Raw genomic sequence first — 17,050 nt, 5'->3', positions numbered from 1 at the left:
GGCCTGCAAGATCGAAATTGTTGCCGCCATACCAGCATGGGCAGATGCCACCCATTCATGCGCTGCTTTAATCAATTGTGGTCTTATGTCTTTGTTAGGGATGTCTCGTACACCTACGCCTGGTATCTTAACCTCAGCGTTCAGCATACTTCCCATACAATAATGATATTTGTTAGGAAATCCTTTAGGATGGGGCGTACCCTCAGCTGTAGCTTTCACGGCAGCCCAATAGTCTGGTTCCGGTTTGGAACTCGAGCGAGTCACTGCAGCTACATTGGCTACTGCCACTGCTGACTTTGCGGCTTCATCAGCGAATGTTTTTCCAGCAACATGTATTTCAACGCGCTGGTGTCCAAGTGTGTGTACAACATGCACATTTGGTAGCGTCTCTTTCAGGTCAGCTACTTTCCCCCACAGTAGTCTGTGTTTAATGATGGTGCCTTTGGAATCTCTGAACCCATTCTGGCGCCAATAATGCAGGTATTAATTAAAGGACTGGACACAGTAATATGAATCACAAACAATCAGCGTAGGGTGTGCTGGATCCGTGTGTTCCAGTGCCATCAGCAGAGCTTTTAGCTCAGCCAATTGTGCTGTACAATCCCCTAGGGTTTGCGTAAAGGTATGTAGAGGACAAAATTTATTGCCCTTCATATAGCCACTTACGACTGCGCAAGCAGCAGAATATTGATGTTTAGTTCCAATTGCAGGTTGTGCAGAACCATTGGTGTACATGACTCTATGATATTGATCAATAGGCAAAGTATTTGCTGGAATTGGATATTCTATTTCATTTTGTAGAAATTCCTGAGTTTGTACCTTTGGGTCAAAAATGTAGTCTACATCAGTGGCTGTCAGAGACGTAGCCCATTGTATCCAATGTGGATGTAATGCTTTTGCGTTTGGAACGCTAGCTTTTGTAACAGCCTCTAGGGCTGGGATTGGAGAAACGATAATAATGCGTTTTCCTTGGGCAAGAGGTCTTTCTTTAATAACAGCCATCTGTACAGCAGTGACAATTTTCTCTGTGGGAGCAAAGCGTTGTTCTGCTGCTGAGTACAAATGCGATTTGTATGCTATCAGGAATGTCTCACCTTCATTAAACGTCACATAGGTGAAACCGATGGCCCCAGCTAGTACTCTGATGACCAAATGTGTTTTGTTGTCCCTTGTGTGTAAATGTTGTGCTGCAAGCATGTCTGTCTGCAACTCTCGAAGAATGCGTGTATGTTCAATTGTCCAGAATTTATTTGAAAAATCAGGACGTATTAAGTCATATAAAGGTTTTATGCATGTAGCATAATCTGGAATGTAAGTTCTGCCAAAATTTAAGAAACCCAATAATGATTGAAGTTTTTTAATCGTATTCGGCGGTTGTAACTGTACGCACTTCTCTAAGAATTGTGGTGCTAGGCTCTTCCCTTCACTTGACAGCTCATATCTTAGGAACAGGACGCTGAGGAAGGCTATTTTTGTTTTTTTTAAGTTAAATTTGTAGCCAAATTCGGCAAACCCTACAACAATGCGGGCTACCCGTCTTAAATGTTGTAGTAGTTCATCATCAGTGAGATATATATCATCCACATAGGACAATGCTTCAGGGTCGATTCTCGTGCAATATAGCAGTGACATGAGCTGCGAACAGTCCTAGGCTGTTCTTATACCCCTGAGGTAAACAACTGAATTTTTTCTGGGAGCCTAGTGCGCTGAAACTTGTTAAGTCTCTACTCTCAGGTGCTATATTCTGGCAGAAAAACCCATTGGAAATGTCTAGTGTTGTTTTATATTTTTTACTCACTATGTTGCTCATTAGTGCTGTGCTATGCGAATTTTGGATAGCATAGGTACGAGTATGACTGTTTAAACATCTGTAGTCTAAGACTATTCTGTATGAATGGTCTGGTTTAGCTACGGGGAATAATGGGTTATTCATTGGTGAGACACAGGGTTCAATCACACCCTGGTACTCTAATTACATTAGCATTTCTCACTGGTGCTTTTGCTTCATGTTTTATAGGATACTGCGGTTGTGGCTGAGGTTCACTTTTAATTGGAATTACATGGTAGGGGGATTCTTAATACCATCCTACGTGATTTCTGTATAATGCAGGTGCTTGTGCTAAAGCCCATTCAATGGAATAGGATTCAGCGAGGGAACACGGGGCGAGAAGGAAGGCTTAATGACATCTCCATATGGGCAGGTACGGACAAAGTCAATATTGTTCGGCCAACAAGACATCATATACTTTTACTATGTGATCCCAAAAGATTGCATCTATTGTGCGTTCAATGTCTCCTTCTAACTGTAGCGTTACTTTGTACACCCTATAAGGCATGGAGACACGCATGTCCGCAGTTTCTACTTGTATAAAGTCATCAGTTGCTTTCACCTGCAGATGCTCTAGAAGATTCCGGCGAACTATTGTGACCTCTGTCGCGCTGTCTAGCAAGGCTACAGCCCAATTCTTGTTCTTCAACAGGACCCTCTTCCAGTGTGGCATATCGGACGGCGTGTATCAGTATATTGATATCTATCAGGCGTTTTTATATTATCTCTGTTTCTGAGATTATACCTATTTTGTGGGGTCTCCATACGCGGAGATTCTCCCCTCTCTTTCTTAGGAGTTTGTTGCTTTTTATCCCAGCATTTCTTATTACCCTCAGGTGGTTGCTTGGTGGTATCTTTGTTTGATTTACCCTGAAATTGAGGTTTTTGTGGTCTGGCCCCTAAGCTATCTCGACCAATACTTGAATAGGTCTCTGCTATTATTTTAGGCAGCTCTCGTTCTTGATCCTGTTGTGGAACATCAAGAAGCCGCATGCGCACTGCAAGCGCGACTGCTTCCCCTTTAAGATTACTTAAAATGACTGAGGATACTGTGGCAAAATTGCCCATCAATTGCATCCCCAAATCTAGGGCCAGGGCCGCCCCATATTCATCTTGAATTTGTTTCAACGCTTCAGGTAAACTGGCAAGTTTCGGTGTACCATGTGCAATTGTGTAGAGCGCGGCAAATACCGTGCCCCAAGTATTACAGTTTTCTACTGTAGGGACCATCCAAAAAGGCAAGCACATTGTTAGTATTCTATGTTTATCCTGAGGTCCCGTATGGGGAAACACTGCCTCCATGGTATTAATTTTCTGTGCTAACCAAAACGGAGTTTCTTCTCGTTTGGCGGGTATTTTACCCATAATCGAATGTACAGTCGCAGGATTTATACCTGGCGTTACTGCATGTGGATGCGCTGGGTTTGTATTTAGTGTTTGCATCACAAATTGTACTAATCGTCTATATATTGCTATTAATTCAATATATAAGCGACGAACCTCAGCTACTGCTAAATTTGCAACCGCAGGATGTGGTGTATAGGTGGCCAATAAAGGCCAGGTAGGACCGTCATTACTTAGTGGGCCTAACCTTACTAGTAATATTGTGTGGGGTAGGGCGCCATCAAGCCAATTATTATGTTCTTGATAAGATAGAGGTATCTCTAAATATGCGTATGCTCTGTATTGTCCAGGCGTCTTCTTGGTGAAATGTATTTGTGTTCCATCAACTGCCAGAAATGTGACCCAAGAGTAAAAAAGTTCTGTTCTATAAGCTGCATGAGCATCCACCACGAATGTGAGTGGACCTCCCTGGGCCGTTAGGCCATTTGCTAGTAAGTGTGCTGTGAGAGGTTGTCTCATATTAACAGGTATTTGTACCTGTTGGAGATTCGCCATAATAGTAACACTATGAGTTCAGAGAAGGTACACCAAAAAATGGGGTTTCCTTTTAAAGTTCAAGCTTGAACAACCGCCAGTTGTAGTAGGATTACCTACACAGCTGTAGTGGAAATCCTCAGCACCACGGACATCTCCGCATACGGCATTGAGGTGTCATTATATATAATGAGACAGAGATACTCCGGAGGACCCAAAAATTAGAGCCTGGCCCCACGTTGGGCGCCATGTCGTGCAGGCTCTCATTATTCTAATGAGACTACTGGATTTTGACCAGCAAGATCGTCCACGATGTGGGAGACTGAGTCTGACCCACTGTGGGTGACACCTGTCGCTCTAAATCCAGGTTTTGCTCCGGCTAACTAGCAGTGCCTCATCTCTACCAAAGATAGGGATGATTGGGCAGCCGAGCGCATGACATATTAGGCTTCTCAGGGAAGTCGTGGTCACTCAGGTCGCATCCAGTTCTCTCATTCACAATTCGGTCTCATACATAAATGACAAACAGAAGCAGTATATATTCTAATGATTGGTTTAATAAAACAACTGCATTTTAGATAGCAAAGCGTGAGCTGCAATAACCAGGACGACACAACATCACAATATTAAAATGGTGGCTAGGAGAGTGAAGCACAAGAATAACGCTATCATATTGTCACTATGGACTATCTCCTATCTAAGTCATAATCTGAGCACAGCATGTTAACCTCTAATTCTGCCTTTCAGGTTCCCCCGGGAGGACGTCGACCCTCATACCTGAGCAAAGGCCTGTAGTCTGCGTTAGCATCTGTAGCGAAGCATTCAGCAATCAGCATACAGTCGTGGTTCCCTGGCTGGAATCTCCCTCTTAACGTGTAATGTGACTAGGAAGTGTTTTTATAATAACACAGCTGATGTTCTAAGAAAATGTCCCTACGTACGGATGTGTATTTTCTACGAATGTTGGAGACTAAACTTCTCCCACATTCACCGGCAATGTACTAAACTGTAGCCTTGACTGAAGCACAAAGTGATCAAGAATGTCTTGTTTGAGAACACAGTGCTGGGCTAAGCAAAAACAGTTAGATAGATGAAAATAAAACAAGACCGTAAAACTGGTTATTGTAAAAATAACAATGCGAAGCCAATTAAAATATATCTAGGTCAAAGTGCACAGCGGCCTAGTGTGTTAAACTAACGTGCATGGAGGTATAACTAAAATGGCTAAACAACAGTACCACATCTCAACAGTGCAAGTAAAGGTGCCGTCATTTTCCATCCATGGACACTATTCGTCCTGGATTTAAGTAACTTGCTTATTATATAAAATAGCCATTCCCTAAATTTTCATAAAAATCAAATGCTTCTTTTTGCTGTAACTGAATTAATTTGTGAAAAAGAAAAATGACAATATTTTCTAAACATATGTTTCTGATGGAAACTTCTACCCATAGAAACCTCACCTTGCGAATATTCCCCATGCATCAGACTGGATTTGACTAATTCAAAGCAGTGTCCTGCATGCTCGTAGGTGGCATCATGCGGCTCTGCACCAAAGATGTTCAACACAGGAAGTGACAAGTGGAGCCGCTTAAAAGCCACCCATCTGTGTTGACATAAGTTCCTTTCTTTCCTCACCTTCAGGCGCTGATCGCAATGGAAAATATCACTCCCTAAACCAACAGGATTCAAGACGTTTAGGGACTGTTGCAAACATAATCTGTGATGGACCCCCATGAAGTATTCTTATGGTGTATGGGGTCAGAGCAGATTCTAGAACTTGCTGTGCTCAGAAGAATCTGAAGGTCATACATAACTCCAAGGTGAAGTTGTATGTTGCTAAACATCAAAAGACTAAAGGAAGGTCCCGTTCCCTCTCCTGAAGTTGTTTCTGTGGTAGATCTTTGTCACCGCTGAAGTCTTTGGAAGTATATTCAAAGCGGGGTTATGCAATTCCCGCCACTCAAACTCCAGATGTTAACGTGTCTCCTGGTTGCATTCTGCATTCGCACCAATTCTGAGTTTAGTCCCGATGCATCCCAAATTCCTGGATCAGTCAGCAACATAGCAGCAAGTGGAGGCCTTAGGGAGGCCATACTGTGTGTCTGATGGCCTTTTGGGCCCTGGCGATTGGTCTGCCCTCTGCATCATATGTGCCTCTGAAACCTGCATCAGGTCTGCAGCGGCTCTAATGAAGACTTTGGTTCTGACACCACCTAATAAGCTTGTCCATCTTGCATCAAAGCTGGAGGAAGATTTACAGCCTATTGTGCTTTCCGACTCTGAGCAAAATCTACCACGACCTCTACTGAGGCCTTTCTTAGTTTCTACCAGAGTGCAGCCTTTGGGTAATCCCTGTGATTATAATACTTTGCCATTACCGCATGGTAGAGCTCAAACTTTGCACAATCTTTTTGGCACTGATTCAGCGAATACCAGTTTTGATGAGGGGGATGATTTTGGCCACTGTTATGATGAAGAAAACTGTTATGAAGAACTCCAAGATGCTAAAAGCCTGGATACTGGGCTCGTTTCTGCTCTAAGCCCTGCCACTGAGGAAAGCATCTCCTTTGTCATCAGACAGAACAACTATACTTGCACCTCCCCACTATTGAGGCGAAGGCCAATGTTTTGACGTAAGTGCTTCAGCCTGGTCAAGCTTCCACAGAAATTCTATTGATCCTTAATGAATTCCTTATGGATAACCTATTATTAGGCATTATGGCAAACCCATGTTCAGGTCCGTCAGCTAATTAGAAGGTGTCGCTGTCCAGCACCAGGGGACCCTGCTTTTTTTTTTTGGTACAGCATCTTATGCCAGAGAGCTTGGCAGTGCAGGCATCCACCAGTAAGGTAAATCCCAGTGCCTTCACCATCACCTCACCTAATAGCGAGTTCAAAGAAATTGAAACTTTTGGAAAACATATTTGTTCGTCCACAAGCCGTACTCTGCAATCCGTTATTGCCAGCTGCCTTCTAGGCCACTACTCCCATTCCTTATGGGATATTGCCTCTAGTATTGCCAGCATTTCCAGACAACCTCCAGGTACCCCCGAATCAAGGGTTCCAGGATGGCTGCAACACAGCAAAGTTTGTAATCCTATCTGGTAGGTGGTAGGGACAGGACTTACAGCATAGGTCGAGCAATTGATATTTCAGGGCTGTGCCTGGATGAGGTCAGTGGGCTTTTCTGAAGATGACCAGGCATCTTTGATGGACATTCCGTTTAATGGCGCTCTCCTTTTTTGGTAACTAGGCAGATTTGGCCATGGAGTGATTTAGGGAAAGCAGGGCCACCCCACTTTCCTTCGGCCTTTCCTCAACATTAGACAGTTCCAACGATATCACTGCTTTCATGTCTATGGCAGGAGATTTCAGTTTAACCACAGTATGATCCCTCCAACAGCCCAGTAAGCTTTCCAGCCCTTTAATGACCTAGGCCAAGGCTCACAAAGACAACATATTACAATCAAGTATGCAGTTCCTTTTATAGAAGAGATGAGTAGATGTTTATGCAAGAGTAGGTACAGTTAAGAACTGAGGTGTCAGCCAGAGTTTGGCGCTTCAGGAGCAAATACACTCACACACTCAAAAGGGTGTCATGATTCATCATAGGCCTGCTCCTCATTGGGCTGGTGCTGCAATGCCCGACAGGCACCCTCAAGGGGCCTCTTTGTCAGCAATCTTTTCTCTGAGATGTTGTATGTGTGGGGCTAATAGTGTAGATTGATGTGAATGGTGGGGTGCATGTTAGTAGTGCAAACTAAAATAGAGTAGGTGGGATTCTATGTTTTTTGTTTTTGTTTTTTTAATCAGCGAGTCCCCCTTGTTTAGTGAGAAGAGTGAAAGCTATTGGTTGAGACAATGATCTTCAATAACTTAGTGGGTCAACATGTGCCTTGCCTAATCAAGTCACTACTGATATGTGGCAATACTTTAGGATCAATAGGATCTAATCTACACAGTTGTTGGAATCCTTAGTAGTGTGTGTCAAAAGATTATCAATCACTGCTAACCACCCATCTGTGTGGAACAATAGTGTATAAATGTAACAACCGACCTAAAAAGTAGAAAAGAACAATAAAGAAGCATTATTGCAAGTTCAAGAGCACACTTCAAAATGAAGGTGTTGCTATGCAGTAATAAAACGCTGGCTGAACACATGCGTAGGAAGAAGAGAGACCTTGGGATAAATAACTCAACTCCACAAAAACATAAGTGACAGTAAAGTGAAAAACACATCACATATATCGCCCATACTGTGTCTGAAAAGGGTTAACTCGCCACCAATTTGGATAATCGTAGGGAACTTCGAGCAAAGGCAGAGACGACGCTAAATGGCATACTAAAATCAAATAAAAACATAAGAAAATTAAACTAGAATCGGTCGCAGTGTCCTGCCAATGCGGGTGGACCCCGTAAAATAAATCTATTCAAGTAATACTCACAGGATCGCTGAGAGGTGTCCACAGTACAACGTACCCTAATAGGCGCCATCTTTTAAAACCGCGAGTGGCATCCGTGCGTATGCTTATGAATTAGACTGCCAACAGGGACTCCTAAAGGCTAAAACAAAGCACAATGTAAAGTGCTCTGTTGCAGGAGAGTAAAGCCATCAACAAAATGTCAAAGTTTGTAATAAGTAACAGAGGCAGCACTTAGGGGGAGGCTCGTACGGGCACTTAAATGATAAAACACCCTAATGCAGTAATCAATAACAAAGAGGTGTTTAATAATGTGTAATACACAGAGCCCAAAATGTCATCAAATGAGCTTTAATCGTGTGAGAAACCACCCTGACAAACAGCTGCTGCCAGCAAATGCTTCCAACGAAACATTGTTTGATTAAACAAAACGTTCTAACATGAACGCTTTTCTAAACATGCTGGTTCTCGAGACGAGTGCGTGGCAACCCTTGCCATCGCGCGCTCGTATAGCGAGCCGGCATGCAAAGAGAATATTACATGGGTTTTCCTTTTCCACACAAAGCAATAGGAAGCAAAATAATACAAAAATCAATCAGATTATAAGTGCAATCAAAAATACTCACTCAACCATATATACTACAGAAATACATCTACTGTAAAACTTTGAAGAGATATACAGAAATACTCATATCCAATCACTTCTATATGACTAAAAATATAAACTTGCTCACATCTATAAAGGCTATTGTAAGCTTTCTCCCAACTATTGTAAGACCTTTAAGAGGTAGAAGGAAATACTTAAATACAAATACATATACTTTGTCATTAACTAAGCTAACTCACTACTAATGCGAGATACATTTAAGCAAAGAAAAAACACATACAAAAGATCATTAGAGACATAAACTCAGCATTAACGACTATCAAGTTATGATAAGGATCAAACTTGGATATAAACGTATCTATATTTGTAGGGTTTGCATCGTACATGTGAACTTTTGCGTATTATCGAGAACTTGTTGTTACCGTCACTGGAGGCATTTTTCTCCTGTTTACCAACATGTTCTTCCTCACTGAAATGGCCATTACTAGGTACATCTCCACCAGATGGGGTGTCAACAGATGGGGAGTGAAACTTCACAACCTTAGACCCATTCCCCCAATGCCCACCGTCCACCTTGACAGCATTACCACATATTTCATTGACCACGACAGGAGCGGAAAACTTGGTGTCACCCATCTTGACATAACCACCAAGTTTGATTTTAACACAATCACCCACTTTTACAGACATCCTGGACACTTTCATTCTTTTGCCATAATAATGTTTGTGTGAAGCTTGGGCATTGCTCACATTTTTTCTTACGAGACAATCTATACCTTGAACATCTACCTTTTGTTTCAACAATCTGGACATCCATGCAGGTCTAAACTCAGTGGCTGGCTTCCTACCACAGAGTAGTTCGAAAGGTGAAACAAGAGTAGACAATTGAGTTGTAGTCCTATAGCATAGACTGTACAGCAGAATAAATGTCATCCTTGTTCTGCAGGGACCACTTTATACAATCTCCTAGGACACTGTTAAAGCGTTCTACAAGACCATTTGTTTGGGGGTGATGTAAAGAACTTTTTAAGTGTTTGATACCACTGTGCTTAAGAAAATCTTTAACTTTGTTAGAAACAAATTGTACACCATTATCAGAGATGATAAATTCAGGGAAACCTTCTCTCATGCAAATATCTCTGATGAATTTTACAACTGCTTTGGAATTGGGTTCACCAATAAATCCAACTTCTGACCATTTGGAGTAATAAAACTACTAACGCATACTTTGAGCTGGCTGGAAGTGTATTAAAAGGACCAACCAAATCAATCCTAACTTTTACCCACTGTCCCGTGGGGAGTTCAGTGGGGTTTAATGGTGGTACAGAGGTCCTAAGGACTTTATTGCTAGCTGCACAAGTAACACACCCTTTGACCACCTCATCCACTTCACTATCCATCCGTGGGCACCAGAACGTGGCTTGCACCCTGCGTTTGGTGAATGTCGAACCTAAGTGCCCCTCATGAGCCTTCTTTATTATTAGAGGTTTGATGACCTCAGGGGGTACACATTTTTCTGCCCTCATAACCAACCCACTCTCTAGAGACAAATCCATTTATTTTAAAGAAAGGTTGAATAGTAGGCTCTAGCAACTTCTCCTTGGGCCAACCCTCCTAGATATACTTGGAGACCGTCCTCGAAACAGGATCGCAGCCCGTGGCAGAAATCCATTCTACCTCAGAGAATGGACCAGGATCATCCATTTCAAGAGAAGCAACTAAACAACTTTCATCTTCAAACTCTTCCATCAGAGCATGAGGCGACGTGTTTGGAGGGAACCTAGACAAATAATCAGCTCGCACATTCTTATCACCAGGAATGTGTACGATTTCAAAATGAAATTGAAGTAAGAGGGCAGATAATCTTCCAATCCTGGGTGTACATTTCGTGACATTCCTCCCACTAAAGACCAGGGGCTTGTGGTCTGTTTGAAGAATACATTTAGTTCCCCACAGATATGTGCAAAACTTTTCAGTAGCCCACCAGCAGGCCAACAGTTCTTTTTCAATCACAGAATACAGGCATTCTGTTTCTCTTAAGACTCGAGAAGCAAACCCTATTGTGTTTTCGCCAAAACAGGTTTTCTGAGTAAGGACTGCACCTAAGCCAACATTACTGGCATCGACAGTGAGTATGCACATCAGTTCTGGATCATAGGGTTTAAGTACTTCACTGTTCGATAGCTGAGCCTTTAACCACTCAAATGCTATAGCACAATCGTTTTCCCAACAAAATTCAGTACCAGGTTTAAGCAGATTCGAGATCCACCTTACCCTGAAAGCAAAATCCTTAATAAACCATGAGTAAAATTCACATAGGCCCAGGAAACTTTTAATGCCAATTTTATCGGTGGGGGGAGGGGCTTACCCTAGAACTAGAAATCACATGACCCAGGTAGTCGACTTTTTCCTTCAAAAAAATCACACATATCTTTTTAGAACGCCTCCTTGTTGTTAAAAAATAGACAGAACTCGCCTGAGAGTGGCAACATGGGATTGACATCCTTGAATACGGCTACCCATCTCACGTCTTTTAGTAGGATTTCCATGACTCTCTGACGCAGCGAATGACAAGCCGAAAGGTAAGCGACAATATTGGTACACCCCCATGGTGAGACAAAAGCCGTGAAGTGTTGAGAATCAGGTTCTAGTTCTATTTGGTGGTAAGCTAATTTTGTAAAGAATTTTGCCCCGGCAACTTGAGCTAACATATCATTGATTTTAGGTAAAGGGTGAGAATCAACCCAAATTTCTTTGTTTAGACCACAATGATCAATGCAAACCCTAAGCGCACCATTTTTCTTTCTAACAACCATAAGGGGAGAAAGCCGGAGAGAAGAATCAACTCGTTCAATGATGCCAGTATTAGTTAACATGTCTACTTCTTTTTGTAAGTCCTGATGAACACTAACTGGTACCCCCTCATCTTATGTTTTATGCGTAACACCCCTTCCTTTACTTTAATTTTGTGTTTGAAACCTTTGACCTTACCCCGTTCACCAGAAAAAACTTTGGGCAACTCATTTAACAGGTTTTCTACTAATTCAGAATCCCTAATAGCGAGCACTTGTTCTCATGTACCATCATGAATCCACCCTAGGATATTAAGACCTTTGACAGCCACATAGACTTTGCCCATGATAGCTCTCTCTTTAAACTTTAGAATGTCTTCGAAATAACTAACTAGTTCAATCTTTCATCCTTCATATGACACTGGAGAGTGGTCAGGAGGCAAAAGTGTTCTTTTGTCCCACGTAGCTTGAAATAACTCCTTGGTGATCATAGTGATGCATGCACTGGCATCTACTAACAGATGAAGTTCCTTGTCACCAACACTTATGTCTAGATAAGGATGAACAAAATCAGAAGGATCACGCCACTTGACAACATCAACATCGACCGCTAAAACCATGTCCTGCATTTCTGTGATCAATTCATTGTCTTGTAAATCCTGTATCTCGTCTGTGACTACACCAACATTGGTTTTCTCGAGAGTTGAACTTTAACATACTTTAGCAAAATGTCCCACTTGGTTACACAATCTACATGACACGTATCTGCCCGGGCAAGGTTTGCTCCCTTTCTTGTGACTGACGTTACCACATCTGAAACATGTGTTAGGTGGAGAAAAAAATGTTTTGGAGTTACTGTATTTCGATGAAGTAATCCCTTTTTTTAATGTGAGTTTTCTTCTCTGCTGTAGACAGGACTAACATGTTCTAGGGGTTTGTCCTCAAGTTCTTTTACTGACCGTACTGAGGTTTCAATGCTCTTAGCTATTCTAATGAATTAGTTAAGTGTTGGGTTTCCCAAAGACAAACGTTTTTGATGAATGTTTTTGTCAGAGAAGTGGCAGATGAATTGATCTCTAATTAGTTGATCACAAAAGATCTTGAACTCACATTCAGCCACCAATATTCTTAATGCAAATATGTACATGTCTATATCTTAATTTGCCCTTTGTGAATGTTTGAAGAATTTGTCTGGACACCACTAAACTTTGAGGTATATCAACCCTAGTTTCAAATTTCTTTACAGTTTCTTGAAATTCATCAAGATCTTCATTTTATAGGGAAGGTAAGTCTGGTAAATGTTTAAAAATTGCCCTCCCTCTAAAACCGAACGAGTGTAACAAAAGGCATTTCTTCCTTTCTGGTCTGAACCTTGTAGCGCCCAGTGCACCCAAATATGTTTCAAAGGCATTGAACCAACGTTTTCATTGGATTGGAGGATCACCAGGAGTTTCCAAGAATGGTGGTGGAGGTGACACAGGCTGCATTGTAAATTACAAGGTTTTATTATAAGTAAGAAAAAGCTATAAAAAAAAAAACACAAAAAAAACAATCAGAGACTAGAGGTCCAATGTAGCTGCTGAGACAACCATTCAAAATAAATGTCATTTATGTGGAGAGAATTAATGTAGCCTATTTTAACACTGTAGCAGCTGAAGAAGATTTTTTTTTTTCACAGCTACGTTTTATAAACTTGGTTCTGGGTGCCTTGAAGGTTCATTAAATTTGCTCAGAAATCGTATATCGCTCATCTCACAGTCGAAAGTACCCAAGCAACACCCAAAAAATTTTTTTTAGCTACAATGAGACATGGATAACTTGCACTCTTGACTATGTGCGCTCTAGGTGGGTTTTTTTTTGGGAGTAGTGGCTACACCCACTCCTAAACTTGATGGTAAAGCTGGCTTGAGAAATGCTGTAAAGTTCTGCACAGCGCTCTCATCTCCGATTGTGGCTTGAATGAGAAGGCGACGTGGCTTGGATGGAGGCCCAGTATGAATTTGCAGCATATTACAGGTATGCGCAGGTTCAATTAACGGGTGGTTTCTCTGCTCATCACCACTTTAAGATGTAATAATATGAGCTTTAACTGTGTGAGAAACCACCCTGACAAACAGCAGCAAACGCTTCTGACGAAACATTGTTTTCTCCGTCGTTTGATTAAACAAAACGTTCTAACATTAACGCTATTCTAAACATGCCGGTTCTAAAGACGAGCGCTCAGCAACCCTTGACATCGTGCACCGGTGTCAAGAGCTAGCGTGCAAAGAGAATATTACAAGATGCATGTGAGTTCTAACCCAAACTCAATTATTGATCTATGAAAGCACATTATATCCTACTGCAAAAAGAAAAGGCTTGCCCAGAAGCACAAGGCAGCACAAGTAGCAAAAATAAAGAAATAAAGATAATAATAACTGGTCCTTATGGTCCTATGTAGAGGAAAGAAGGAAAACATGTTTTCACAGAGCTCCATTAAAAATCAAAGACTCCCTCAGGTAAAATGCCAGAGCACCTGCTTATTACAGTGAGATTGGAAGACCCAATAAAAAGAAAAGGTGGGACCACCTCTCCACAATGCACCACTAAATGTCAAAGGGATTGGCATGTTAAGGATCCCATAGGTGAAACAAAAGCACACCTACTTATTACAGAAGAATTGGATGACCCTAACCCGGGGTACGGCTAGTAGTCTAATTAATTCCATGGATGTCATCATTGAGGCCATCAGTGTGTGTGGACAGATGGAAAACCCACTTCTGTTCACTTCTGAATAGATTGTTTTTACTCATGTATTGATGTGCCTCAATACAGTCCAACGTAAATCATTAGATAAGTGGCTCTCAGTCAGATAGTGTGTGGTAATTTTTGTGCTGGCCTTTTTGCATCGCATGGTACTGCGGTGTTCTATGATTTGCACGTTAACTGATCTTGTGGTCATGCCTATATACCTTTTCCCACAGGGGCATGTGATCATGTAAATGCAATTTCTAGAAATACAGTTGGTATGCGTGACCTGTCTCCAAATATTATTGGTGTCCAATCTGATTTCCTTGGTAGCCTCTGTAAAGTTACAAATTGCACACAAACCACATCGGAAATGGCCACTTACAGTGGCCATTGTACCTTTCCTACCAATTTACGTGGTCTTGTGTGTACTAGCATATCTTTCAAGTTGGTGGTCTGTTTAAAGGCAAACTGGGGTTGTGGAATTGCTATGTTTCCCTTCTGTAAGATGGCTAAATGCTTTTGGATGATTTAACATAGGGTGTTGGAATCAGGTGTGAAGGTGGTGACGCATGTAAGTACATCAGCACTTGTTTTCACACGTGGTAGAGCTGCCCTGTTGTTATTTCTGGTGCATTTGAAAGTTGTTCTCACACAGTGATATGGATACTGTTGTGCCTCTAAATTGGCTGCTAAGTGTTGTGCTCGTGTCCCATAATCATGTATGCTGCTACAGTTACGGCACAGTCAAAAAAACTGTCCGTAAGGAAGATTGTCACTGAGTGACTTTTGGGTTATGGCTGCCACACAGTGAAAGACTATTACTGTCTGTTGGTTTTTGTAGGTGGTAGTATAAAGTTTGCCCGTAGTGTAGTAAATGATCAGATCCAAATAAGTAAGGCACCTGTCAGAGATATTTTTAGTGAAACGTAAAAAAGGCTTCAGGGTGTTCATCCAGTCACAGAACTTCTCACAGAACCTCCTAAACCCTATACAAAAAAAATCAGAATATCATCTATGTATCGGCGCCATAACAAAATGTTTGAGTAATATGGATTGATGAAGCAGAAGATAATATCATTTTGAAAGTCGGTTTTGTGACAAATTTGGTCACCATATTGAAAATAATTTTCACTGAGAGCTAAAGTTGCACACTTCATAATGAAACTAACAGGAGTGGGTTATGTCCATTCCTCCGAAAGCAGTGTCCTCTCTATCACTTTCAAAGTAGACAACACCCAGGACAGCAGGAACAATGGGCAGCAGAGTCCCCCACCCCTCCAGCATCCACCGACTACTGGCACACAGCCACCCTTTCGGAGGCAGGATCTGATATTTCTTTCCAAAGATGGCAAGCCATCACTTCAGGAAATATGTATAATGGGGCTACACCCTACCATGTTTCTCCACCCGCTGTAGTGTCTGCATGATTTAGAACAGTACCTTTCTGGCTCCCTGAGAACTCAGTATCAGTGTGACATAATCGCTAGAAAAGAATGTAATGAAAGCTTGGTTTATAATGTTGGAGTTCACTGATACACGCAGAGGAATAAAGACATGTGATGTACAACTCCGGGTGTGGCCTAGTCATTCAGCAGGTACCATGCTGGGGAAGATGCTACAACTGGCGACAAGATAGGTGATAAGTAACACAAAGAAGAAAGTGCTTTCCTGGAGAAGTTGCCTTAGTCCAAGCAAACTAATTGTGCATGCCACGTGTGTCCTCTTCAAAGTGCTGAGTCGACGGTTGGCATATGTGGAGTTAAAGCTCAACTCCAGCCGATGTGAAGAGTGTGTATGGAAAGAGAGCTTCATGGAAAAGTCTATGCATTGTTGGTCAAGAAACTACGACCAAGATCATACAAAAAGCTACAGTGCTGCCATGCAAAATATTGTTACACAGTATAGGGAGGGTTAACGCTGAAGGCGGATACAACCAGACTTATAAAGTGCGGATAAAGAAAATCATAAATCACCATATATTACTATGAATAATAGTGCTGGCTGACAGAACACGCAAAAAAAAGAATCATGCTGCTATTACTCTTGCCTGAGTCTTGATAAGTGGAGCATTACGACCTCAACACCGGGCAAGGAGACCCAAGAAGCAGCACTGGGGTTGTTCTTACTGAGCTGTTCAATACCTGAAGCGTTACACTGTCAAAGCCGTGGCTGCTTAGAACAACTCCTGAGATCTCCACAAGTGACAGGGCTACAATGGAGGTCAATAAGACGGTCAAAACTACAAAGACTTCCTTGGATGACCCTGAGGCTGAAACATAGTCAGGTCTCAGTGATGATGCAGATTCCCAGGGGCAGTCGACCGCATTTGACAGAGCTCCACCCTTGAAGTCAGCCACTCCCATGAACAGTTACCATACTGCCACCATTTGACACTGCCAGAAAGCAAAACATTGGCGATAGATGGATTGCTTGGATGTAGAGATTTGAAGATTTCATAGATAACTGAAAGATTATCAAATATCTCACAAATATTGCTAGTGTGAAAGAAGTCATAAAGAAAATGGCAACAACTGGCAAAGAAGTGACATATGTCACATGAAGAATGTGTTGAATCACAAGGTTTAATCCAGTACCAAACATTGACGGTGAACAATATGTTTTCAGTCAAGAACATCAGGGTTGGCGAAACAATCAAAGATTTTGTGGAAAAACTCAACACCCTCATTAAACACTGTGAGTTCAATGAGTTCACTGACGAAGAAACCATGCAGCTGAGAGTGGGCAAGGGTTTCTTGTCTGTTTCATTCAGACGATGAACGCTGAGAGAAAC

This window comes from Pleurodeles waltl, chromosome 9, assembly GCF_031143425.1.
Source record: "Pleurodeles waltl isolate 20211129_DDA chromosome 9, aPleWal1.hap1.20221129, whole genome shotgun sequence".
Lineage (NCBI taxonomy): Eukaryota > Metazoa > Chordata > Amphibia > Caudata > Salamandridae > Pleurodeles > Pleurodeles waltl.
This window is presented reverse-complemented; position numbering follows the sequence as displayed.